The following is a 25,804-nucleotide window of genomic DNA, read 5'->3' on the forward strand; positions in this document are numbered from 1 at the left end:
CGAGACAAAGAGGGAAATCTGATTTCCGACAGAATGGGCATATTAGAGCGATGGGTTGAGTACTTTGATGAGCTACTGAACAACCAGAACATCGGCGAGTTGGAGGTCCCGCCAACTGAAGACGACGGACAAATACAGCCACCACCAAGTTTAGGAGAAACAGTCCGTGCAATTCATCGGCTAAAAAATCATAAGTCGCCAGGAGCCGATGGAATTACAGCCGAATTGGTTAAATATGGAGGCGATCAGTTACACCAAGTGGTTCATCAACTTGTGCTCAAGGTATGGGACAGCGAATCAATGCCTGACGATTGGCAGCGAGGCATAATCTGTCTCATACATAAAAAGGGAGATATCACACAGTGCAGCAATTATAGAGGTATCACGTTGCTGAGTACCATCTATAAGATATTCTCCACTATCCTGCTAGGCCGGATAGCCCCATACGCCCAGAACATCATTGGCCCATACCAAAGAGGCTTCACTCCAGGCAAATCAGCAACAGATCAGATTTTCTCTCTGCGGCAAGCGATGGAAAAACTGTTGGAATATGGACAACAGTTGCACCATCTGTTCATCGACTTTAAAGCCGCCTATGATAGCATAGCCAGGGTAAAACTGTACACGGCCATGAGAGAATTCGGTATCCCGACGAAATTAATAAGACTGACTAGGCTGACCCTGACCAATGTGCGAGGCTAGATAAAAGCAGCAGGATCACTCTCAAGACCATTTGACATCAACAACGGTCTACGACAAGGCGATGCGCTATCATGCGTCCTCTTTAACCTGGCCCTCGAGAAGGTGATCCGTGATGCTGAGGTGAATGCAAGAGGTACGATCCTCTTCAAGTCCACCCAACTACTGGCCTATGCTGACGATATCGACATCATGGGAAGAACCACCCGAGACGTCCAAACTGCCTTCATCCAGATCGAGCAGGCGGCGCGAGATCTTGGGCTGCACATCAATGAAGGCAAGACAAAATACATGGTGGCAACGTCAGCACCGAAGACGAATCAACCAACAACATCAAACCGCACTGGTCAAACACAAGCACGAACAAGAATAAGGATAGGGGAATACAACTTTGAGACCGTCGACAATTTCTCCTATCTAGGGTCGAAAATCACAACCGATAACAACTACGATGATGAAATCCGCGCACGGTTGTTGTCAGCCAACAGAGCCTACTTCAGCTTACAAAGACTGTTCCGCTCGAAACGTCTCACCATAGGGTCAAAGCTCTTACTGTACAAGACTATGATCTTGCCAGTCCTCATGTATTCCTCGGAAACTTGGGTTCTTAGCAAGAAAAATTGCGAACTCTTGGCCGCGTTCGAGAGAAGAATCCTCCGAAGAATTTTTGGCCCCCTACATGAGGATGGACGATTCCGTAGCCTACACAATGACGAAATCTATGAGCGATACCATGACCGTCCGGTTGTGGATAAAATCCGGCTCAATAGGTTACGGTGGGCGGGTCACTTAATCCGTATGGATGAAGATGATCCCACCCGGAAAGTCTATAAGGGCAATATCTATGGTAGGAAAAGAAGACGAGGCAGACCCTGCCTAAGATGGAGCGATGGCGTGGGCCAGGACGCCAGACAGCTTTTAGGGATATCGAATTGGTGGACCTCGGCGCAAAACCGGGATGTCTGGAGTTCCTTATTAAGGCAGGCCTAGACCGGATACCGGTTGTTGCGCCGTTGATGATGATGATATGGTACAGTAAGTAGCTGGATGCTTGCAATATGTAGTCCAGATAACTTGAAGAGAAATATAAAATGATGGTAAGAAAACGTCGCAATAGACCTGAAACATTAATAATACTCATGTGTATTGTTACAGTTTAAGTTGTTAACTTACGTTTACAATAGAAACACGTTTTTCATGACCATTAAATTTTCAATTTATATATAGTCGGAAGTGCTAGTACACGTGCACAGGAAATATTACATGTTGTAATATTTATATACTAAACATGCAGGAAATACAGTTTTTACAAGTCATTTTGAATATGTTTCTTCGAAAACTATAGAAAGGAAGGTTTATTTGGGGAAATATTGTCGATGTTAAAAATTATAACAACACAAAGTGATAGAAAACCGAATAAATGACAAAGTCTGAATAGCGAAAGATCAGAAAGTCGAAATTCAGTTCAATAATGGTCATGACCCTCATTGGTTATACATATCTGGAATTACTCCATGGATCGAAACTGGACGCGGGAAGAATTAAGAAGAGTTTGCTTGTAAAATGTTTCCCTGTCTTTCTGCTTGTCTGTCACAGGTACTTCTCTTAGAAATGGCTGCACCGATTGAAACGAAATTTTGTGGGAAGGGGACAGGAGCGTACACTTTTTCCACTTAATATAATCATGTTGTGTATCAAATGAAAGGTCTGAGTTAGTACTTTCCGAAACCAATCTTAGTTTTGACGTTTGTTGAAAGACGGGGAGTGCGTCTCTAGAATGTTATGATTTCTTTAATGGAGCCATTCGCAAAAACTACCCCACCCAAAAATAAACATGAAGCTACCTCTATACTGCGTCTATACGTCAAAATTCTGTCCGTATCGATTCTTGCTAAAATTAACTTAATAATAGTATTATATATTACTACGTTTTTGGAAAATTAATTGAGTTTATTTGAGAGTCAGTCAGTTGTACAATAATATAGACTCTAGTATGAAGCATGATAACCACAAGTTTGATTAAAATCGTACTATTACTGATAAAGTTACAGTAGCTCAAAGTTGTGTTTCCCGTGAATTTACTGTAACCTAAAATACTAGATATCAATATCACACTAAAGTGTGATGACATGCTAAACATAAATATACATTACAGACTACGTACGAATGGGATAGTTTTACATTCGAATATACATACAAAGGAAATAAACTAAACCTTTTATATCCGATTTTCTTTTAACTTTTAACTTTAACTTGTTTTCTTTTAACTTCAAATTATTTGAATCTGATTATTGTCGCAGGTCAGTTAATAGAAACTTTCCATTTACAAACTCTCCCAAAAGCCTTGCATGGGATGCGCAGAGAACTTTACTGTGTTGACTCGAGGATAGACAACCTGCATTCAATGTAGATTTAGTATTTTCAATAGGCTTATGGTGTATCCAAGACCTTTAATCAAAAGTATTTATTCGAAAATATACAGCTATATAGTCACCAACCCAATGTACATATGTATAAGTAGAAAATATGAATGGAAAAAAATACATATGTTTCCTCTTCATTCCTTCGTGAAAAAACACCCACACAATCCGTGGTATTATTTTTTTTCTATTTCATTTTTAATGAGACAGTATTTTAGTTATTTCTAAAATTTTCGCCACCCTTAGTTCTGTGTAACTGTTAGGCTTACAGCAGTATCAGAACGTAGCTCTCATTCAAATCAAAGGCAAGAAAATTCGTTATCGCTTATCACATTAGACCGCTGCTAATTAATTGTACAAAACTTGAAATTAGTTCGCAATATGAGCACAATTTTCACAGGCTTATAGGCACGCACATGTGATATGTAGAACCGAGAATTTGTGAAGAGCGCATTTCGCATTAGCTATACCAGCTTTTGAATATGTTGAAAAAGGTACATTCAAAGATGTTTTGCATAATATTGTGCAAGAATATGGCTAGGTTTGCTAGCATTATTTCTCCCTCTATCAATAAGAGCATTTCGTATTACAAAAGAGAATTACATATATCAAAATTTTGATCATATGTAGCCAACCTCAAATGAGTTTGCGAATAAAACAAACATATACATATATTTAGCTTACATGCAAATTTCTTTAAATGACGGCACGACTAACGTGCACGACTCTATATTGCAATTACACGATCCCAATTGAAACGTGGAGCATAATACTTAGGCTAATTGTAGAAGCAAATAATATGGAACTATGCACGAATTCACCTAGAGTTGCATGTGAAATATGAATATTCATACGAGTAGTGTGCAGTAATGACGGAAATTTTGGGGTCAAGAAGAGCCCTTGATTAACGTTGTACAAATAAAAGGAATAAAAAAAGGTAAAGGTAATTGCATGTGAATTATGTGTACCTAAATTACTGTGTTAATTCTCTTATTTTTGAGATTTAAGGTTGAAATTGTTTCTTCCCAGGATTTACAAATCTTGAAGAGGCCAAGTGACCCAGAAGGACCCAAACATCATACAGAACACTAAAGCTTTTTCTGACAAATGTTAACATGTTGGTAAATACCTAATCAATTGAACCGCGTCTAAAACTATCCACCCTTCTCGACTTTTGAAATGATACAAAGTTATAGCAGTTTAATATCTGCGTAGTGTCAGCTAAACACTTTTTCCAATACAATATATCTCTTCTGTTCGTCCTTTATGGAACATGGAGGCGTCCCACCCATTGCCATTATCGTTATCTCAGTTTAATTATTAACACTCCTAATAATACAAGTGAAATACGTGTACATACACAAGCAAAACAAGCGCAAAGAAAAACATGAATTTTTTTGTACCCGAAGGTGAAGGTAAGGGTCACCCATCGACGCGTCAATGTCAATTTATACAGTGCTATAATTACAAGTCAGACTTTAATTCCATTTGATAGTGTATCTATCCTTATTTACCCTGTCTAGTAACGAAGAAACAAATGTTTACTAACCAAGGATATTGACTGAGATATTTTAGGTTCTGTGTAACTACCAACACCATTACTACCTTCGTCAGAAAAAAAGTCCATAAAAAATGACTGCAATTGTTTTCCAGAGTAAAATTGGCACATCAAACGCATTAAACCTGCTATTTGGTTTCTAGTCCTTTCTGCTCAACTTAGATACCAATGGTATTTATATATCATTTTTTTAATCTTAAATAGCCCCCACGTATTTCAAGTATTTGGATCTTATTACATGTAGTTGCCATTGTCCCTTACTTGGGAAATAGTGCGTCATGAACACCTACGTACCATCTGTCCTAATTTATGAAAATGTAGTTCAGTTCCCTCCATTTCTCCTGTGCACTAAACTTCGTCAATAGATTCCATCGTTTCCGAGAAAGGTGCAATTTCAAAAAGTATAATCAAAAACTTCTCATTTTAATAGTTGACTGCATGAAAAATGTGGCTTTAGACAAAATGAAGTACTGCATATTGTATAGAAAGGGTGAGATTCGAGTAATTCCATTTCTACGGTATTTTGGCATTCTCACCGTAATGTATGATAAATCTTAATAGCTTCATTAATTTCTCATGCAAAATTTATACATCTGTTGTTAGTTGTCTTTACATTGTGTCCTTGTTTGGAAGGAAGATGGCTATTATTATTAGAACAATCATTTTCAAAGGACAAAGGAGTCTCCTTTCTTGTTCGTATACGTAGGTAGAAAATCTAGACTAGCTGCATCTCCACTCTGCGGAGCCCTTCGTTCTCTCCTGCCTCAACCTCGCGAGACCACCATCTGATATTACTTCGCGGAGTAGGTTTGCCTTTAGGCAGTCGTCACATCTGATTTCCTGCTTCTTTCTTCCTTCAGCAGTTCTCACTGCATTTTGACTTGCACACTCTAGGTGTTCTCTGAAACTCAGTTTGGCATCAGTCATAACCTCCAGGTATTTGATAGATGGCTTTGAGACGACCGCTATTACCACCGGTTTCCACTATAACAGTGGTTTTCTCTCTACGGTTCGTTATTAAAACCGTTTCCGATTTCTGATCTGCCAAGATTAGCCCGGCTCTTTCTAGCCAGGACTTTACCGCTCTCATTGTTTCCGTCGTGTAAACCTCCACATTCTTTGGGTGCCTTGCTGTAACATCTGCAGCCAAGTTATCTCCAAAGCTGACAACCGTGGCTCTCTGGGAAATGAGGACTAAGCACTCCATTATACATGACACTTGACAGCAGGGGACGTAGGACATAAATGTCATACATTATGATATTATCATATTGTCATTTTTATCCAGGGGTTTTTCACTAATGTTTAAATTTTTAATTTCTGTCACTCTACTCTTTGGAAGTTATATCCTTTCCTCTTTCACGTCTACCAACCAACGATTAGTAATGCACCTCTTCTCGCTCTAGTAGCTCGTCTAGCGACTACCGCATTTTTATCCATGGATATTCTCTTACTCCACAGATACTAGGTGGATTTGTAAGAGATACATATTGAATCTTGCTCGGTGCTTTAGTTCCGAAACGAATTTTAAACAGACGAAAATTACGACTACTAATTTCTTCGTCGTTTAGATTATTTTGAAGTTGAAGTATACTGCTGACCATTTTAGCTAGTGCATTTTTTATTGAGTATTGTCTTGTGTTCATTGTAGTGAACCCTACAGTTAGAGCACCTTCTTGTGTTTGTTGTGAGGAGTACTTGCGCTACTACAATGTTCTGTGTTTGCAGTGTAGCACATTCTTGCTAGTGCCTTTCTGGATTTTTTTAAACAATCACAATGTTAATTTACTCAGCAAATTCTTTGATTTTCCACCTCAAACATGGCTCCACGAGGTCCTGAATGTTGGGTTTGCACCGAGGGTGTCAACCCTAGAATATGCCGAACTCTTCGTAATCCTCGAAGACAGTAATCGAAACACTGTTAAAACAACGTTGATATGATGATGATGATGTCCTATTGAAAGCCAACGTGTTACAGTAGTCGAGGCCGCGGTTCAAGACGGTCGGCGTTATTTGAGTGGCTGATTTTATACTAACACTAAATTGTGAAACGTTTCGCATAGCCTGGAGGGACTGGGGATCCTTCTCGGGACGGTCCCCCGAGCAAAATTAGCAGTATTATGGTCTATATTATAACCTAAATTACTGCTAATTTGATGATTCTAGGATAAATTTAGTAGCAGTAATATATTATTATGAGCTTAAAAAGAGATCGGTACGGAGGGTATTTTGAGATGCTGAGAAGTTTCTAAGAACGGAACGGTGAAAGAAGCTATCACTTTCCAGACCCCGCTTTCCCCACTCAGCTTTGCAAAGTATTACATAGTACTAATCAAGGCCATTTATTTGATATAACCCACATGGCTATATTCGGTAAAAAAAAAATTTACGTTACATTTACATGTATGGGCACCCTTTGAACTCAACGTAGAGTCCCATCTTTCCACCAAATTTTATATCAATGATTATGAAATGATTTGAACGGCAGGCACACAGATAGACGGACGGACAGGCAGAAAGACAATAAGCCGATTTTAATAAGGTTTTGTTTCACACAGAAAAAGCTGCAAGTGCACTGCTACAAGATTGCCGGCGTTTACTTTCTGAAGGAAAAAAAATTGAAAAGGCTCGTGAAAGTTTGACAAATGATTTGTTTGCTCGCGACCAGCAGAAGACTGCAAAGGCCAAAATTCTCTCCAACTTCGGTGATGACGTGGGTCACCTGTGTTGCTGGGAATACGCTGCTGGTTTCCATTGAAAGAAACATGAGGAGCAATGCCGCCAGCTGTCAACAGCGGATTTTACTGAGTGTGCTTGAAGCGTAGGCCACTCAACGCTTTGGCACCGACCGATTGTTGAAGGGTAAATCCGTCGGTGCCAAAGTTTGCACAATGGAACGTTCGGTCCAATCGGCAATCGCCGTCTGCAAATAGCTAATTCCAGGTTTTCAGTTAAGGACGTTTAACCGTCGAACTCATCGGATCTTAACCCGATGGACTAATCCATTTGGTCCATCCTGGAACAAGAAGTCTCGGCAAGATACGCCGCCGGGGGTTATGACACGCTAGTGACGTGTGGCTTTGATATGCGCCAAGGCTATTTTCGTAAGCGACATGCTAAATGTATTGAAGTCCCAGGAGGAACTTTTGACAGTATGTTGTATACGGTTTTGTTTATAGTTATAGTTATTGATATAATAATCTTTCGAATGATTGTTTTGGTTTTCCGATTTCTTGTGGTCCAGTTTTCGTTGAGAAAACAGAAACTTTTCTAAAATAACTAGTTTATTATTATGTATGTGCACACATTTTGGGAAGAACTTATTCCCTTCCTCTGCATATCTGCTACTAACCCTATACAGGTTTTCTTTAATTTTGTTTCATGTAGCCAAGGAAAAATACAGCATGAACATGAACAAACTTTCTTTTGTTGCATCCGCGCGGTTATTTTACCCGAACTGGTGTTAAATCATTGGCCAATATTAGCCTGCAAAAAATGACCCGAATGATGCGGCTCCCTCAGGAGGGAGCTCACGGCCTATAAAAGTGGCAAGTTCGTAACAACACAGGACATCCGCCGTTTTGATGCTTCAAACTCCTACGACCTGAGACCGTAGGGAGCAAGCGAGCGAACTCACATCCTCAGGCAGTCCGTAGCGTTTACGAAGCGTAGCGGCTCCCCTACACCACAACCAGAGATCGCCTAATAACCTAGAGCTGAATAATCGCAAAGGAAGTGCCTTAGGGATTCACCACCTCTACGTTACTTGTAGGATATGCCGATCCTGGTGACAGGAGGAAGTATTAGTATATTTTGACGAAAATCTCTATGCAAATTGGGTTAGTGCAATATTTAAGTAATTAAAATTTCAAAGGGAGTGAGTTGAATTCAATATAGTCAAGTCCCCAACATTATGAAAAAAGACAATTGTTAGACGATCTTAAGTCTGCCGCTTATCGAATTCGCAGAGTATTGAAAGCTCATCTCCTACGGGTTTCAAACTGATAACACAATAGAAATTTTTCCTGCTGAGTGAGTGAGAACTCCTTAACAAAGTGTTTTAAGTTTAATTACGAGTACCATTAATGAGAACACCAATGATTTCAAGTGCTTTGGCACGGCCATTGCTGGAGCTATAATGGGGGTAGGTTAAGTTGGCCAGCATCATCTCACTGAATTGTACGATATCAATGGAGTCCGTGTGCAATTTTTGAAAACTTCTCAAACACCCAAAAATTTGAAGTACGTCATTGAAACAAACAGATGTACGGGCAAGATATACGAAGAGGCCTCTGCAAATGTTAACGTCTCAGATAATATAAAAAAACGCTCGCTTTGTTAACAAATGTTCAAGATCATGCCAAGTCACCTAAATAGAAATCGTTCACCTATGCTGTAGCAAACAGTCTTGTTACGTTCTACTACCAATTTGTACACAAACACGTCTTATTAATATTCATTCTTTCCTTTGCATGGTACATTGATTTTTGGCAATACTCCAAGGTCTGCAGGGTACAATATTTAGACTCAAAGACGTCGCTTATGTGACAAAAGCAAATAATATATACAATTTTTTCGCGTTTCCATACAACCACTATTCACTTTGTCATGATATTCCCACCTTGAGAATCATTATCGAGAGCTAGAGAGCAAACAAATCGATGATCAGGTATCCGAGCTAGCGATGCAATGTCGCGATTTGAACATAATACATAGCAAGATAATTCCATAAAATGGAATTCACTGTGAAATATTTGAACATGTGAACTTTGAATATTTCATCTTATTGCGATGCTTTTGCTCAAGGACTTCTTTAATAATAGAGACGCAAGTAAGGTACAATTCTCAACATTTTTAGCAATCCCAACCATGGGGATTTGGGAGAATATGTATAGGTGATTTTTATCTGTCCTTAATAGTTGTAATTACTATTTTTCGAGGAAAATGAACAAATTGGGATTGATCACTGATTTTAAGTTGATAAGTACCTTTTGTCTCTACGTTGTTGTTTGCAAACTACCGCACCTGTAATAGAAAAGAAATCGAAAATTAATATATATCCACATTGAGCAACATAATAATAAGGATTTGTATCTATAATCGAATTTCACTCATTTTTTGGGTAATTTATTTTCTACCTTTACCGCAGAAAAGTTCCAAAAGTAAATTTACAGATGAATTAATTGTATTGGGGATAATATTCGAAAGAATATTTTTTTTCGATAGGATCAAGGACAACTGTTACCATCTAGTTCATTCAGTAAAGATGGTCAAATAATATGCAATATTAGATGAACCCAGAATTTGTTACTTTAAGTATTGAATTGTAACTGATTAATACTATCCTGCTCCCTTGTATGTTTTAAAGAAATGAGATAATGAACTATTAGTTGGATGACCTAGACATCCTTTTCATTAGGTAAGCAACATATTTTATTTGAATTTATTTATAATTGTACATTGGAAGTAATTTCAGATCGAATTCTAAGATATGAGAGATATATAAACAAGTCGAAAACCGGAAGCTAGGAATAATATGAAAGGTTTTGTTGATTTTTTATGTAAACATATTTGGTTACACGATAGTCCCATTTATACATAGCTCGTAGAAATGACGTGCTGACATTTTATCTCTCATCTCATTTTATATTTAGTTGTAGCAGGATTTCCACATTCTACGGACCTAAGATGAACTTAAGAGGGGTTCGCCGGAAATTTTCAGAATATAATACCATTATTAACTTTATTTCAGTAGATATTGCAACGGAGAGGACTTTGAGCTCTAGATATCAGTGCTTGGTGAATAGAGTAGTATTCGACCATAAAATAGGTCACTAATGTATATTTTCGTTGTTGCCAGCAAAAAAAGTAAAAAAATTCAATTATAGATGTTATTTCCAACATAAGTAAAGTTTTATTATTGCAGATACTAGGAGAGACAGCCTGAGGAAGGGAAGAAGCTGTTTCTGAAAAACTAATATTTCCCGAGCTTCTCGCCGATATATAATTGAATTTCATTAAAATAGGATTTGTATCTACGCATATCAAGTGAAGAATAATGTTTGCCATTGGAAACGTAGAACATCAGTTCCCTAGAAGCGAGCTTTCCTCAGCATGAAGTGAAGACGATCGGTCCGCTGGTTACAAACGTGAGAAGATTATCTTCGTATTACTATTTACAACCTTTCCCATATTGAAGGGATTAAAAAATATGCAAGCCAAGATTTGTTTGACAGGTCTCTATTCAATCCACTGATCCATGCAGCAACTGCCAACAAAATGTAGACAAGAAAAAATTTAGCAAGAATAAGTATCATCATCAACAACCAGTATCCTGACTTGGCCTGCCTTAGTAAGGAATTCCATTGTCTTGTGCAGTAAGAGCTTTGATTCTATGGTGAGACGTTCCGAGCGAAGGAGTTTTTGTAACCTGAAAGAATAAGTATTCTCAACTTTAAGCCAGGATCAATGACGTCCAATCACTCTTTGATTAGTTTAAAATATTGCACATAAAATAGAATCGTACTAAGTAATTTCAGTAATGAATCATCTGAAAGTAACTAAGCGATTTATACATAATATGGCCCCATCCAAGCTTCTATAAATGTGGTAGAAAATAAGTTGTGATCAACTTGTTGTTGCGGCAGGAATTTAATACCTCACTGTCAATAGTTACAACAACAAAACAAAATAACATAGCGAGCAGGCACACGTCGTATGACATCAACGTCCGTAATCCTCAGGAATTAAAACAATTTACTGAAGATGCCAAATGAATTGCTAAAGTAGGCAAAGAATATTAACTTGGTAGATGTAGGTAGATTTCTTGTGTAAGAAATTTTAGGCGTAACTTTTCTACCTTAATATCTTAAAGGCAATATATTATGTCTTAGAGTAGAATGAATTTGCACGAAAATCGCAAATTTAACCCACTGCAACTTTGTTAATTATAATATCATATTTATAATCCTTACGGTATAGTAGCCAATATAATGGCTTGCATTGCTCTAAAATTTTATACTTTTCGGCAGAATTTTTGCTAAAATTCGAAAATTTAATGGTATACAACTGTTAACTTTATTTTTAGCAGATATCAAGATGAGATACAGTTTGAGACCTACATGGAACTGGTTGGTTCTTGAGAATGAGTTCTGCTTCAATTTACACTTGTACTTTTTAACGCCCTACTTCCTGACCAATGCCAAACCAACACCCTATTTTCCAGCCAACGTCGAAACTAAGATCTGTATGAAAAACCAGTGACCGCGGCCTTTTGTTTAATACTACACAAAGCTGTTGCATAGTTGATAAACGATACAATCATCAGTCAGAGATCTGAAAACACCATGACACATCAAGAAAAGCAAAACGATCAAACTAACCTTTAACAAAAAACTGAATTTTTTCTGGACTAATTGCATGACCTCCACAATAATGCTATGGAAGGATAATACAGAAAATTGCGGATAAGGGAGTTATACAGAGTGAGCCATGAATGGATATTCTTAATCAGGAATGAAAAACCAAAAAGAAAGCTAGATATTCTCCATAAAGTTTGCTGTCAAACGGCACACGAAAATCTTTGTAAATGACTAACTAAAAGCTGACTATGCAAGCAGCAAACGGATGTCCAGGGAAGAGATATTACAGAAAAAACTAACAAAAAGCATGCTTTTCGTTAGTAAGCCCCAACTTCTGTACACACCAACGAGGCAAGGTATCGAACTTTGTAAATGAATCGGCGATTCAGTTCTAAATCTCTTGCATAAAAGAGGCAAGGTCAAGCAGTTAAGCCAGCAAGATTATTCATGAAGAACGAGAACCGGATGAAACCATGAAGAATCCCATATGAGTGATAAAAGGAAGTGAGACGCAACTGTCAAAGGAAGCGGCTCTACTTACTCTGCCATTTCGATAAGACTTCGAGCAAAAGTGAACAGATGTTCAAAAGCAATGCGGGCAGATCTTTTTAAAGAGCAGAGAATGGTCTGCGGAACCAAACTTTCGAGTAGAATAAATGTAAATTATGTATACCTCTTTTCTTTAATTCAGGAATTTAACGATAGAGTTAGTTAATTAGTGATTGCTGAGTGCTTTTGCAATTCATGCTGTTCCTTTGCAATGCGGTGCCCGAAACAAGACGGGTGGCAATTTTTGACATACTTCTCGAGAATTTTGGACATTGAGAGAAGGCGTGATATGGGCTGATAGTTTTCTAGTTTTCAGCCTATATAGCTCACTTTTTTGTGTAAGAAAATAATACGGACTTTCTTCCACTTATCTGAGATAAACATCTTCAAATGAACTCTTGTCAAAAATTAAAAAGAGAAGCGTGCTGCTTGGAATTGGGGAGTTTAGTTTGGGGAGTGGATGCAAAAATAGAATAAAATAATTTCGGAGCAACTTATATTATATCAATTAAGAGAATATGAGCTACCCCATATGGTCAATTTTTCATCCAGAAAAAGTTTTTGATTCCAGAAGTCAATCCATCAAAAACTGATGATGAGAAACTGATGGACCGACGTGTTTAATACAATATAGAGTGGACGAAACGAACCACACGGACAAATTTTTTTAAAAATTTAAATATTCATGATTGCCATAAACGATCACTTTGCCATTATTTTCTTTGATGTCAAAGTGATGAAGTCTAAGGTAGGCCTATGAAATGCGATCATCTAATTTTTGTTGGCAATGGAAAAAGCGATTGAAGAACGGAGAATTCTGACGTGCAGCCAGAAAGGCCTAAATTCGTCGGTTAAGAAAGCTTTCAGTTTTAAAGTTGGATTGATCATTTGAACATCTAGTGCTTCTGAATCTCAGCCAAGATTGATCCAGGCATTTAAGTGGATTAGGACAAGAGGTGGGAAAAAACCAAGGAATGTGTGTTTTCAGCAAATTATTAAAAGCTGATACAACCTGGCTTAGCCTTTGCGTCTCAGTTGTAAGATGGAACAATTAATATTGGAGTTGACTTCAACAAAAGACGATGAGCATGATTTGAAGATATGCCGAGTTGCTTTGTGATAAGCGGAATGCTGGAAAAAAGCAGATCGAAGGGAAAGTTACTATGATTGTGGTGGATATCAAGTTGTAAGGCCGAGCGGAAATTCATGAACGCCGTGCGAGGTAAAAACAAGGGATCGACATATTTAGGGAGTACGGGTAGCCCGGGAAAGTTGACATCGTTACAAATGATAAAAAGCTGGGCCGAATATAGAACTGAGAGAACATAGCGTATCAAAACATTTCTTCAACTAGCCCGACGCAACGATGGAAAATAAATACAGGAAATAATGAAAGGGACGAACTTCAGAGTTCAAATGGAAACAGTGATTACCTCCTAAAGGCAGTTGCTTAACCGATTAAAACAATAACATGAATATGCTTCTCTACGGCAAAAAAACACTTCTTACTATGAGTTTGCCCGAAAAGCTCCACATCTCCTCTGAATTAAAAATTCTACGGTCAAACCAGGCTTCAATAGGGCACATGATTGCGGATGCAGCGGATATACAATCCTTTAGCACATTAGGTCTAATGGCTTTCAGATTTTGGCAGTAAAATGTAAACGTAATCAAGTGTGCCGATGACAGCGCTGACGATTAATATCTTCGATGGCGCGTAGAGGAAAGAGTTTTGGCCAAAGTGTGGATCCGTCATAATATGACCCACTCAGTGCTATCGTTATGGGTAAAGTCCACATCGGTTTAGTCAGCTACCAACTGGGAGAGCAGATATCGCATGAAGTGTATTTCACAAATTATGAGTTTTAACAAATTGCGCGATAGTGTTTTAATTGGGTCGTGTTATATATGCCTAAATCTGATTCTGGCAAATATCGAAGATATGAAGGAAGTAGGGATGTGGTCTCGGTAATAGATCTTACATTTGCTAGCGGCACATTATCTAAATATCTCCATGACGGCGAGAAATTCACGTCCAGTGAATAGTTTTTCAATTAAAGCGTAAGCATGAACAAAACAGGGAGGAAAACTGCAATATGTTACGGATCTAGACTGAAGTTAAGGGGGGTTCGCAGTAAATTTCCAAAATATAAAAATATCCTATTGTTAATTTTATTTGAATAGAAATCATAACATAGAGTATTTCGAGGCCTAGATGTACGTGGACCACCAAATTTTTTTTTTGATTTTTTGCTGGAATAGTTTCTAAGAACAAGTTCTTGAAGTGATTAATCCCTTTCGGTCCCTTCAAGTTGTGCAAGTAGGGTGCCCATGGCTTCCATCAAGCATACGTTTTCACCAAGATTACCAAACTTGATTCACAAAGGTATATAGTTAGCCCCCTTTCACGCATATTCTGTATTGTTCAGATAAACCCAATGAAGTTCCTCGAGGTCGAGGCGGATTAGGAGAAGTAAAACTCCCGATAAAGATGAAATTCTGAGCAAAGCTCTATCAGTAGCCATTCAACGCATGATTGAAAGAAAGAGATTTCCATGCACCAAAGAAACAACGTACGCGGGTAATAAGTTAAGAGACACGCAACCGTCTGGGCGATCCTTTATCATATTGGCTTACAAGATATATGAAAGATAAGATCTAAAATCGACACAATCACTACAATAACAAGAATTGGGGAGGCTTCAATTGAGACAAATCAATCTTGTGCGATATTATTTCTTTATGCACAAATTAAGGAAAATAATCGAGCAATCTACTAAATGATGGTGGTTAGAGCACAAGGATGTCGTACGGAAGATCGCGGTTCAAATCTCACTAGCGGCAGTGGGATTTGTATCGTGATTTGACGTCGGACACCAGTCGACTCAACTGTGAATAAGTACTTGAGTCAAATCGGGGTAATAATCTCGGGCGAACCCAATGCTGACCACATTACCTCCTACAGTGTGCTGTAATGTACCGTTATGATTTTGAATGAAGTGCTCTAACACACTTCAAGGCGCTGATCCAATATGCGTTATTGCGCCAACGATTATTATTATTTTACTAAATTAATAATAATCGTTGGCGGGACAATCCACTTGGATCATGGCCTTGAAGTGTGTTTGAGTACATCATTTAAGACCGTAACGGTACACTTCAACATTACAATACTCTCTAGGAGGTAATGTTGCCAGCATTACATTTAGTCGACTTGTATCCGACGTCAAGTCATGATGCAAATTGCGTTGTTACCAGTAAGATTTGATCCGTATCTTCTGTACGAGTGCTTTAGCCACTGAGCTATCCGGACACTAAATTGGGCACTCCGAAATATCTTGCACTAATCGTCATACAATTCCTCCTAAAAAAAGCTACTCTAATACAGACGATGAAACCCAAGAGCATCGGACAACCTGTGGCGTTTAACAAGCATACGTTCCAGTCATAAGCATTATAGTCTCTCGATATTATTTTATGCGCAAAAACTTTCTTCAGTTACCCAACGGCTCCGTTGAAGAAGTATTGAAGCTATGTATGTATACATAAGGCACTAGCTAACGAATATTTCTGAAATCAAGATTTACCTGGATGTAGGGTTTCTAATTCCAAAGGTAAGTAGCACCCAAATCATCCGCTAAAGTAAGTCTATAAGCAAATAATCCCTTCCTCCTGTTTGACCTTGAATCATGTGGGCCTCCCGACGATAAAACTCCTGATTGAATGTCCATTGGAACTGAGTGGAATAGATTACTGGCGCAATATTCACCCAAAAAGCAGACATCCCTTCACTCCTATTAAAATTTACTTCCCAATGGCGGATGAGAGCTTAACATTCACGAAGTGAAAATATTATATTCTGATTTGGGTACTATTCCAATATGACATCATAGCTTATGAGCTTGAAAACGTTCAACCAGGTAACTCATGTGTTAGGGTCCAGGTTGATGGAACTAGGTAAAAACTTTTCTGTCCATTCCATTCTCAGGATTTTAATCATTATTCATAGTCAATCAACATGAATTCGTAACATAAAAGTTTATGAGCAACCAAAATCTCGTCATCTTTCACTTTTTTATTAAATTTTACATCCTAACTCTCCCATCAAAGTTAATAAATCAAATTCATTGTTGGATTCCTTAAGAGTCCAACTTCCTAGTCAAAACGCGGCCTCTCAAATTTCCAGATAAATTTTAAAGTTCACAAAATCCTCCCCCGTTGGTATTGGCTTGCAAAATTTGCCATAGAAAAAGAGTAATGAGAAAGAGCTAGTCCTTTAAATATCCTACTATGGCGCGCTATACGAACTTCCGGGGCACACTAGATACACAATCATATAACTGTGCATATAACTCTGACAAGAAAATTTCATCTAAAATTTCAATTTCGCCATGTTTTCAAACAGTTGCTCGTAATAATCGAAAAGGGCTCTTCAGGTTCATTTATGACATCTATGAAAAGCACACTGGTTTACTGTTCAAGCAGTTCCAGCAATAGATTCATTCCCGACTTTAGAGTAATTCGCATATATGTGTGTATATATGTATGTACTCCTGAAAAGCTGAAATAAAAATTTCAAAATATTAGAGGGTATGCGATTCGAAGTGAGCAGCAGGGAAAAAACAGAAAATCGATTTTCATTCCTAATCAGTGATACTGGAACCGTACAGGGAGGTCCCTGAGGTTATCAAACATGTAATCTGTTCAATTACAGTATGTAAGTTGAATTCGCGGTTGCTTGCACGCTTGCTAAGGGCAAGGAACAGCTTTCGAACACTGAAGGATGTGTAAATAAAATAACATATTTTTCGAGGGTACATATGAACAGCCAAGTAAGACTTCAAATACATCATTATATATATTTTCCCTTTACCAAATCACGTATTACCTGTTTTCAACCTACATGTGGGGTGATATATATTATGTGAATGTGCAGGCACATATTGTTCGTGTGTACTAGGACACATACTTGTCAGTTAGTGTACTTTCCTCTTTATGACGCTTTGAAGTGGAATAATTTCAGAGAACTAAAGTGATAAAAAGTGTCTTGAGGGTAGTTTTTATGCATTCTCTTTCTGGTTGCATTACAAACTTTTCAGTGAATGGAGAGCCATTGTTAGAGGGTAAATATCACTTGTCCAACAAGGAAGTAGCGAAAATCATACTTTCTTACCATTGCAATTATGGCAAACTTGTTTCAGGTCATTTTATTTTTTGTCCTTTCCGGCGTCTCTCAAAGTGCAACTTCCCAAGAGCGCATGAAACCAAAGAACGTTGAATGCAGAAAAGAAAGAACGGGAAGGATTTTCCACTTTTGTTATTGTTCCTGGTTTTCCATCAGCGGCACAATTTCTTTTTTGTGGGTCGTTAGGATAAAAGTTCAAGGAAACTTATCGATCCATACGAGAGTATGTGGAAGCCCCTATTTGTTTTAGGAAGCATTGTGAATGGATTTCATCAAATATTCAGTGAAATTGGCTTAAATTTATGCTTGCCCCCAGCCGAAAAGCAATTTAATTTAATGATTTATTTGTTTTGTGATTGTTTGGTATTTCATCCAATTTGGGCACCCTTTCAGGATAATTTACTTTCATTTGGATTTACAATTTTCTACTAGTGAGTATTATGTTCTTGAATTCCAAATACTGATAAATATACAGTGTGCTCCACATTTTGGGGAAGCATAATGGAAAAAAAGAGTTATTTCAGTTGTGAAAGTGAAAGCAAACCCGTCACCAGGAAAAATACATACTAAGAGATTTTAATAGATTGTTTCAAATATAGAACTTTTTTTACCGTCTGATCTTAGGCAAATAAATACTAAAATACATATCCCGTGGAGAGATAAGCTTCTTAATTTTCGGCTCCGTTTAACTTTGTCATGAAACCCCTTTTTACTTATAGTTGAGTTTGGAGAATATTTCCAGTCAAGAAATTTGAAGAGAATTCTCAATATTGGCAAAAAATGTCTGTTGAAACATATCACATAAAATAACTAACCATATATAACTATTGAACTCTAACTAACTATATATTTCCAGTATGATGTTTTGTATTAAAATCTATCTATCTATACCATGTAAATAAACTGCCTTAAGTTTTTTTCAAATTTTTCAACTGAGTGGTTTCTGAGAACGGGTCCGTAAAATAATTGATACTTTTCGACCCCCTCACACCTCCACTTTGTAGCCAATGCTTCTAAAAGTACTAATTGAAACCTTTCATTTGATACCCCAAATAGGTTAATAGGGAAATAAGTGTAACCGTCTCTAAGAAAAGTGCGCCTGACAGACAGACAGATGGACAGGCAAACAGGCCGACAGACAGACACTGGGCCGATTTTAATAAGGTTTTGTTTTCAGCGAAACCTTAATTAACTTAACTAACTCATAGTCTTGCTTGGCACTTATTCAGCGTAGTTTCCCATTTATTTATAATGTTCCATAGATTGCTTCTTCTCATCTCTTTTGGGGTTTTCTTACTTTCCAAGTCCCGAGATGTTATCGCTGTAAGTTTTTTTGGAGACTTCGTCATCCCATATTATGTTCGAGTCATCCAACCTTGTGTGTTATGGTATACATCATGATATTTTCACGATTTAGAAAGATTTTCATCTAATGATTGTTGAGCAGCCTGAATGAGCCTTCTTCATACTTTGCCCATCTGAACGTTTCTCTCGAAACCTCCCTTTTAAATTTCCGACAAAATAGAGCGCTAGGCTATCATAGCGGAAAATCGCGGTTCAAATCTCACTGGTAGCAGAGGGATTTGTTATCGAGACTGGATGTCGGATACCAGTCGCCTCAGCTGTGAATGACTACCTGAGTCAAATCGAGGTAATAATCTCGGGCGAGCGCAATGTTGACTACATTGTCTCCTACAGGATACTGCAATCCTGTAAAATACTATTACGGTCTTGAATGAAATGCTCTAACACACTTCAAGGCCCTGATCCGATATGGTTTGTTGCGCCAACAATTGTCGTTATTGTCGCAGCTGTATACCGCACGGTGCTTCTCCGTAATCGAAATTTTCTGTTGAATCAAGATCTCATTTTTCAGCAAAATATTTCCATTATCTTTAGAGAATTTTCCTCTCATGAAATAATTTAAGTTCCTATCAAGGCAAATGTTAAATCCTGGGGCAAAAAGCAATCGTATTCTAGAAAAAAATTACTTAAACTGGTTTTGGTTATGGATTTCGTTATTAAGGCATTTTCTAAGCATCCCTTTTCATTATATTCTTGCTGATTGGATATTTCTTAAAAAAAATATCGTCTAGCACAGAGACTTTATCGTAAACTTCCTATCCACATTGCTATCAAATCATTCTTCAATGGGTTATAAGGTTTTGTGTAGAAACCAGACTTTATTAAAATTTGTTTACTTTATCTATCTGTCTGCCTGTCGCATGAACTACAGCTATTGAGGTGCAATTTTATTGGACTGTGAAATCCCACGCATACATTGAAACATAAAATTTCGTATGGAGTTCAAGGGGGAAGGGGAGAGGTTTTCATATAAGTGAAAAGGGCTCACAATCTAAATATAACCACGTCGAAGCGAGGAAGGTCTCAGTTAATACTTTACGATACAGGTGTTAAAGTAAACATCGATTGCCAATTACGGAATGAGGGTCTGAAAAGTAGAAATGTGAAACTAAACAACTGAAACATCTAAAACAAAATATGATGATGCATCTTTACAAAATCTATTTAATAATAGTATATTACTATATTTTCATATTTTATTGAAAAACCGACCTTACGGATTCCGTGTCAGAGTTCACCTTGACATAAAGCGAAACTATATACATATGTGAAGTATAGAGCATCAACCCAGACCCAGTATACAATGAAAGTGAGCTCCAGTTTCATTATCATCACATTTAATGATGTTCAGATGATACGTCAACGACGCCAGAACAGTACAGACGAGCACAAATATCCATAGGGAAATGATATTCAACGCTGACGCTCAACCAACTCAACCATCGGGCTGTCAGTAGCGAAGCTAGGTTTTGAAGGTTTATAGTAGATTTGCAAATGAAAGTTGGCTTAAGTGTTAAAAAAAGTACGACGACGCTCATAACACAGACGCGGAGAATAAACCAGAAAGACAAAACATCCCTAACGACGATTTCATTTATTTAGGAACCAGCTTGCTAAAGACGGCAATCAGAAAGAAGAAATTTTGCGCCAAACCTCTAGTGCAAACAAAGCATACTCTCCATTTCTTTTAATGACCTTAAGGAAACACAAACTTCCCATTTAAAGAACCTTAAAAAGGCCTACTAAAGAGTACGGGTACGAACATTCGAAAAATCAATCGAATCTAAACAATCATATTAGGCAAGCAAAAGGAACTGTCCTGTCATATTTAAATGATTTCATTTATTTTGGAGAACAACAACAATTAATTTTGTACACCTATGGAGTCTGCGGGGCATTCTACTTCATCTATATATTTCAATTGGAAACGTTTGATTGAATCTTATAATCTTATATATCTTATATATAACAGATTGATGAATTCAAAGACTTTTGCATTTTCTGCTGAATTTATAAGTTTTAACTTATATACCGTATTTGCAAGATCTTTCACTGATGAAGAGATCAAACGGTTCCCGAAATACCGGCCATGCATTCAAATTAATGAATCTAACGTAAGATGTAATCATCTCCGAATTGTTTTAATTTATATAACAGAATATTTAAGATCTTTTGTTGTTGAATTTCGTACACAATGCTATATATGTACTTCCTGTCACCAATTTAAAGAGGGAACCACTTGTCTCGAGAAAGTTATGAATTAGATATGTAGTCCGTGATATGTACTCCCGAGTAATCATATGCAATTGAACAGTTCCCGTTTTGTTCTATTTGAACATTTTTCCAGGCATGGTAAACATTGATATGAGACGTTGGGATGGGAGGCTCGTCCACGGCTTTGGAGGTCATCAACTGGTGTTGAACAAGTAAAACACTTCCAACTAGTCAAACGAACAATACATGGATTTTTCAATGCATACGGAATATTTAACGTATGTATGGAAATCCAAGAGTCTCAAAGTGGCAGCTCGTACTATGTATGCAGTATGTATTTCAGACTGAAAATTATTATGCGTAGCGATATGAGTGCGCATATACATACATATGACCACATTCGCTACTTTCTGTCACTTTTCACTCCAATTAGGAGAACCATTACGCGCGATTTGAATTAATTGGTCGGGTTAAGTCGGTTGACATTTGAAGCCGAATCTCAGCACAAATTGAAATTTAAATCATATTAATTGAAATGTATGGCACTACATTGTAGATTTTTATTTTCCCATATAAGTCACGTTCACTTTTTAGAGGATGCTGCTGTTTAGGTGGTTGTTTGTAACCAGGAGCTGTCAATTCCAAGCAGAGGTAAAATCTGTCCTGCCGAATTAGGGCTGATCAAAGTTATTTTAGCCGAAGTGATGTAAGCCCTTGGGTATTTGAAAGTAAGAATATTTCGAAATGCTCAGTGAACCTGTGCATGCCGGGACCAACAATGTAAAACCTTCTGCTACAAAGTCAGCAGACAATCACCCTAGACTCAATAGAATAATGAAAACGAACTCTTCATAATATTTTACAATCATCCATTAAATTAAATCGTGCGCCCAATTCAAGTGGTCAACTGTAGGCTATATAACAAACGTGCTGCAATCAGACAGGAAGTACATAACTATATACGAGCGGAGTTTGTCAATGCTTGCGACGATGATGTAGTGGACGACATGATGATGGTCAATGGTCACTATGATTGTTGTCACCTAGCAAGCTCGGCATTCCATTAAATATCCGACATTATTTCTCTCACTCCGCATGCCAAGTCAATGGCTACTAGTGTAACGCAGTTCCCCTATTGTGGCGTCGCCATACGTTATGTGTTTCTAATTCCATCTTGGAATCTATTTGCTGAGCAAGCCTCACATGACCTTCATCTAATTTTAGTGTCTAGAGGTATTCCTTATTTTGATTCTCCCAAATTAAACCAGTGTACCTACGGGAATTATACTTTTCCCTATTCCATGCATACGCAAATATTTCGATTTGTGGTGGTGGTGTCATATTTTCCCTAATGCTTATTAATCAAATACCACTACGGCTTCTTCTAGTAGGATCCACATTGATTCCGCTTCAATGCCTTATGTTGACCCTCGTCCCGGGCTCATGACTAACCAAAATATCACGCCATTTGCGAAGGTAGTATGCAATAACATTCGGAAAGTACTTAGAAGCGTTTGTTTAATTTCAAAGATTATTTGGCGCTATCTTGATTCCGCCAAACTTTCCAGCTGCTGGCATCACTACAGAAAACCACTAAAGATAACAAACAAAAGGAAGACATTTTAATCTTTATAAAAAGAAGCGTAAAAATAGCTTATCAGTTCTTCTTCAAATCATAAAAAATCCAATGAACACTGGCAGACGCGACCTTTACTACAATCCCAAAACAAAACCCTATAAAACTCCTCCATAAACTATGAACTACCTACATAAAACATTCTCTGAATTGGTTTATGTTGTCGAAAATATTTTTACTGCTTCCTGGCGTCTCAATTTCTGGGCGAGTGACAGTAATCCCGAAAACTACAGTCTCGGCTAATCTACATTTCCTATAACGAATCAGTTCTAAAAATGCCTCAAAGAAAATCCAAATTGGAAATCATAAACCATAAAGAATTGGATCACATTTTCCTCCGCGTATCGGAATTGCTTGTCGGACAATTTTAGATTGCATGTAGCTGCCCCGCAATTATGTAAGACTTGCCGGTCCCCATCTTAAAACCCACCTCATGGGAGAGACATGTGGATGTATTAGAGTATGCATAGGAAGTTATTGACTCCAACTGGTTGATGATGTCACAGAATTTATTACTCATCGTCACAGCTACCTCGTCGATGTCCACACTTCATGCTATTCTGAATAGCTGAATTTCCTACTACCAAAACGCCCGGTCCCCGCTGCACTATTGTAATTTTCTTACAATATTCCGAAAGAAAAACAAAAAAATTTATTTAATTGGGAGACGATACTAAAATTGAATAACCGTGTGGGTGCTTTTCTCTAGCGAAGGCACCGCTCCGCGTGACGTACGACAAATATGTGGGTCGTGAAAACAAGCGGGAGCTTTATACTTGCCTCGGTTTATGGAAAGTATGACATAATGTTTTCCACTACGGTGGCCGCTTAATTCGAATTAGCAAGGCTCACGTGAGTTCTATATTCAGGAAAACTTGCATGTAGAATGGAATTATATTATTTTTATTGCATACACAATTTACAGTAGAAACAAGTGTGGCAAGAAACGTTCAGGTAAGCAAATGGAAGGTGTCTTACGCTAGGCTCGCCCAGAAATTTGAGTTTCGATACAGAGAGCTGAATTGCAGAATACTTAGACTTTTCCTGGTACACTATAGTTGTCTAGTGGTGTTTTCCTGATTATTAGAAATGAAAAAAATATTCTTGCTGAAACGATGGCACAAACTACGATGTTACGAAAGACGCACGGAAAAACATATACCCCCGCTCATGGCGGATATTATCCTGATTCAAAAAATAACAAAAGTGATAATAACTTATTATTATAGTTTGCTAAGCTTTCACAAACCTCACACCTGCAAGAAGACTTTCTGAAAAAGGAAGAGGGCTCATCCCAATGCAAGAAACGTGTTTCCTTTTCACTTATTTCTCGACCATAGGACACCCACAGAGTCTCTTCTTTCGTAATCGTGTTTCATTTTTAACAACCGTCTGTTTCAGTTTCATTTTCATTGCACTTAATGCTCTGCAGATAACAAAGCTTGCAACAGCAGACAGATACAAAGAGAAATGATCAGATTGAGGATTGGGAGCCTGAGTACCTCAACCATCGCAACATACAACTTCGAAAAGATCTGCAAAACTTGTACTAGGAAACTGTGTGCCGAAGCAAAAGGGAAGGGCTTGCACTTGTCAATAAGCAAAACACCGAAACTCTTCAAGATCCATAATCCATCTAATTTACGATGGAGGTAGAAAAGAAACAGAATTTTCATTTCTTAGATTTCACAATAACAAATAGGAAGGTAAATGTGAAACCTGACATCATGCATACATAACGAATGATGCCAATAAAGTCTAACCAATCTTGGACCCAAAACATCGCCCCCTGAAACTAAGTCATCCGCAGATAATCGTATGAACCGAGTAGAAATTGGAAAAAGGGAAACGAAAATGAGTACGCATAATATATCCTGAATATAATACGAAAAACAGAAAATTTTGTAATCATTCGAGGACAACAGAAAACAGCATCGACGTTGTCGGAAATTAAGAATTTCAATGATTCGGATCAATGACAATACGAATTAAAGAAAATTACGTTTGCCATTTAAGTTAGAAAAAGTATATTCTGTTTTCTTTATACTAACACTTCCAAGGTCATAATGGTTGTTTAATCATAGAATCCTGATGTTCATCCGAACCAAGCTCAAGGGTGAAGGAATGGACAAAAATCATACAAACAAGCCAACTTGTCAACCCAAAAGGTCATGGGGTGTTGGCAAATATAAAAAAACAACGTTCCTGAGATACTTTGCATTCCACACTTGCATCGCAATATTGAAAAGCTTTGTTGAAAAAAAGCCATACTAAAATCGATTTAATATCTGCTTGGTTAAGTGTGTTGATTAAACTCAATGCAAAAGTTTGGTGTCTTTAAAAGCCATTTTTTTTTTAATTTTTTGTTTTGTCAAAATACGGTATCAAATAAGAAAGTACAATTAATAATTAAGTCCCTCTAGAAATTTCAAAAAGCAGATGTTTTTTTCTTCTTTTCTTTCCGATGAACAAATGCGCTGGCATCTTAGGAATAACTTAACCAAAGGATTTTATTTTGAATTTTGGTGCAGCCCCTATCACTCCCATACGTTCGGATAGAAAACTTGAAAAGCGCTTTTCTCGAAAGTAGATTTTTCAATCGGCCCAACTCATAACTCGAAGAAATCTTGACTGATTACCTTGAAATGTTAACTGTGTATTTAAAGTTATTTCTTTCTTTAAAAACAAAAAAAAAATCGAAGCAAAGCTATGTAACTCGCATTTTCTTTTGCTTCACTTTGAAGGAAACAAATTATACAATTCATCATGGTCATCATCATCAACGGTGCAACAACCGGTATCCAATCTAGGCTTGCC

At 37.6% G+C, this 25,804-nt stretch overlaps 1 protein-coding gene and 1 long non-coding RNA gene across 6 annotated transcripts in view; one reads left to right on the plus strand and one right to left on the minus strand.

Moving 5' to 3' along the window:
- LOC119652910 (elongation of very long chain fatty acids protein AAEL008004) overlaps window positions 1-25,804 on the minus strand; it is a 133,556-nt gene that overhangs the window by 95,452 nt on the left and 12,300 nt on the right. For 2 of the 3 annotated variants that reach the window (XM_038057289.1, XM_038057287.1), the window contains exon 2: window positions 9,666-9,702. The exons of the other annotated variant lie outside the window; for it this stretch is intronic. The gene's annotated coding sequence lies outside the window, so the exon portion shown is untranslated. The remainder of the gene's footprint in view (window positions 1-9,665; window positions 9,703-25,804) is intronic. 3 annotated transcript variants of the gene reach the window in all.
- LOC119652911 lies at window positions 3,953-11,600 on the plus strand. Of its 3 annotated transcripts, none has more exons than XR_005249612.1 (7): window positions 3,953-4,056; window positions 4,149-4,240; window positions 9,904-10,096; window positions 10,154-10,220; window positions 10,433-10,545; window positions 10,604-10,826; window positions 10,914-11,600. It is a non-coding gene; the product is annotated as an uncharacterized LOC119652911 (long non-coding RNA). The 3 variants fall into 3 exon arrangements; XR_005249613.1 differs by having other exon boundaries at window positions 4,149-4,236; XR_005249614.1 differs by lacking the exon at window positions 4,149-4,240 and having other exon boundaries at window positions 3,983-4,056.

The sequence above is a fragment of the Hermetia illucens genome, chromosome 3 (genome assembly GCF_905115235.1).
Source record: "Hermetia illucens chromosome 3, iHerIll2.2.curated.20191125, whole genome shotgun sequence".
In the NCBI taxonomy this organism is placed as follows: Eukaryota; Metazoa; Arthropoda; class Insecta; order Diptera; family Stratiomyidae; genus Hermetia; species Hermetia illucens.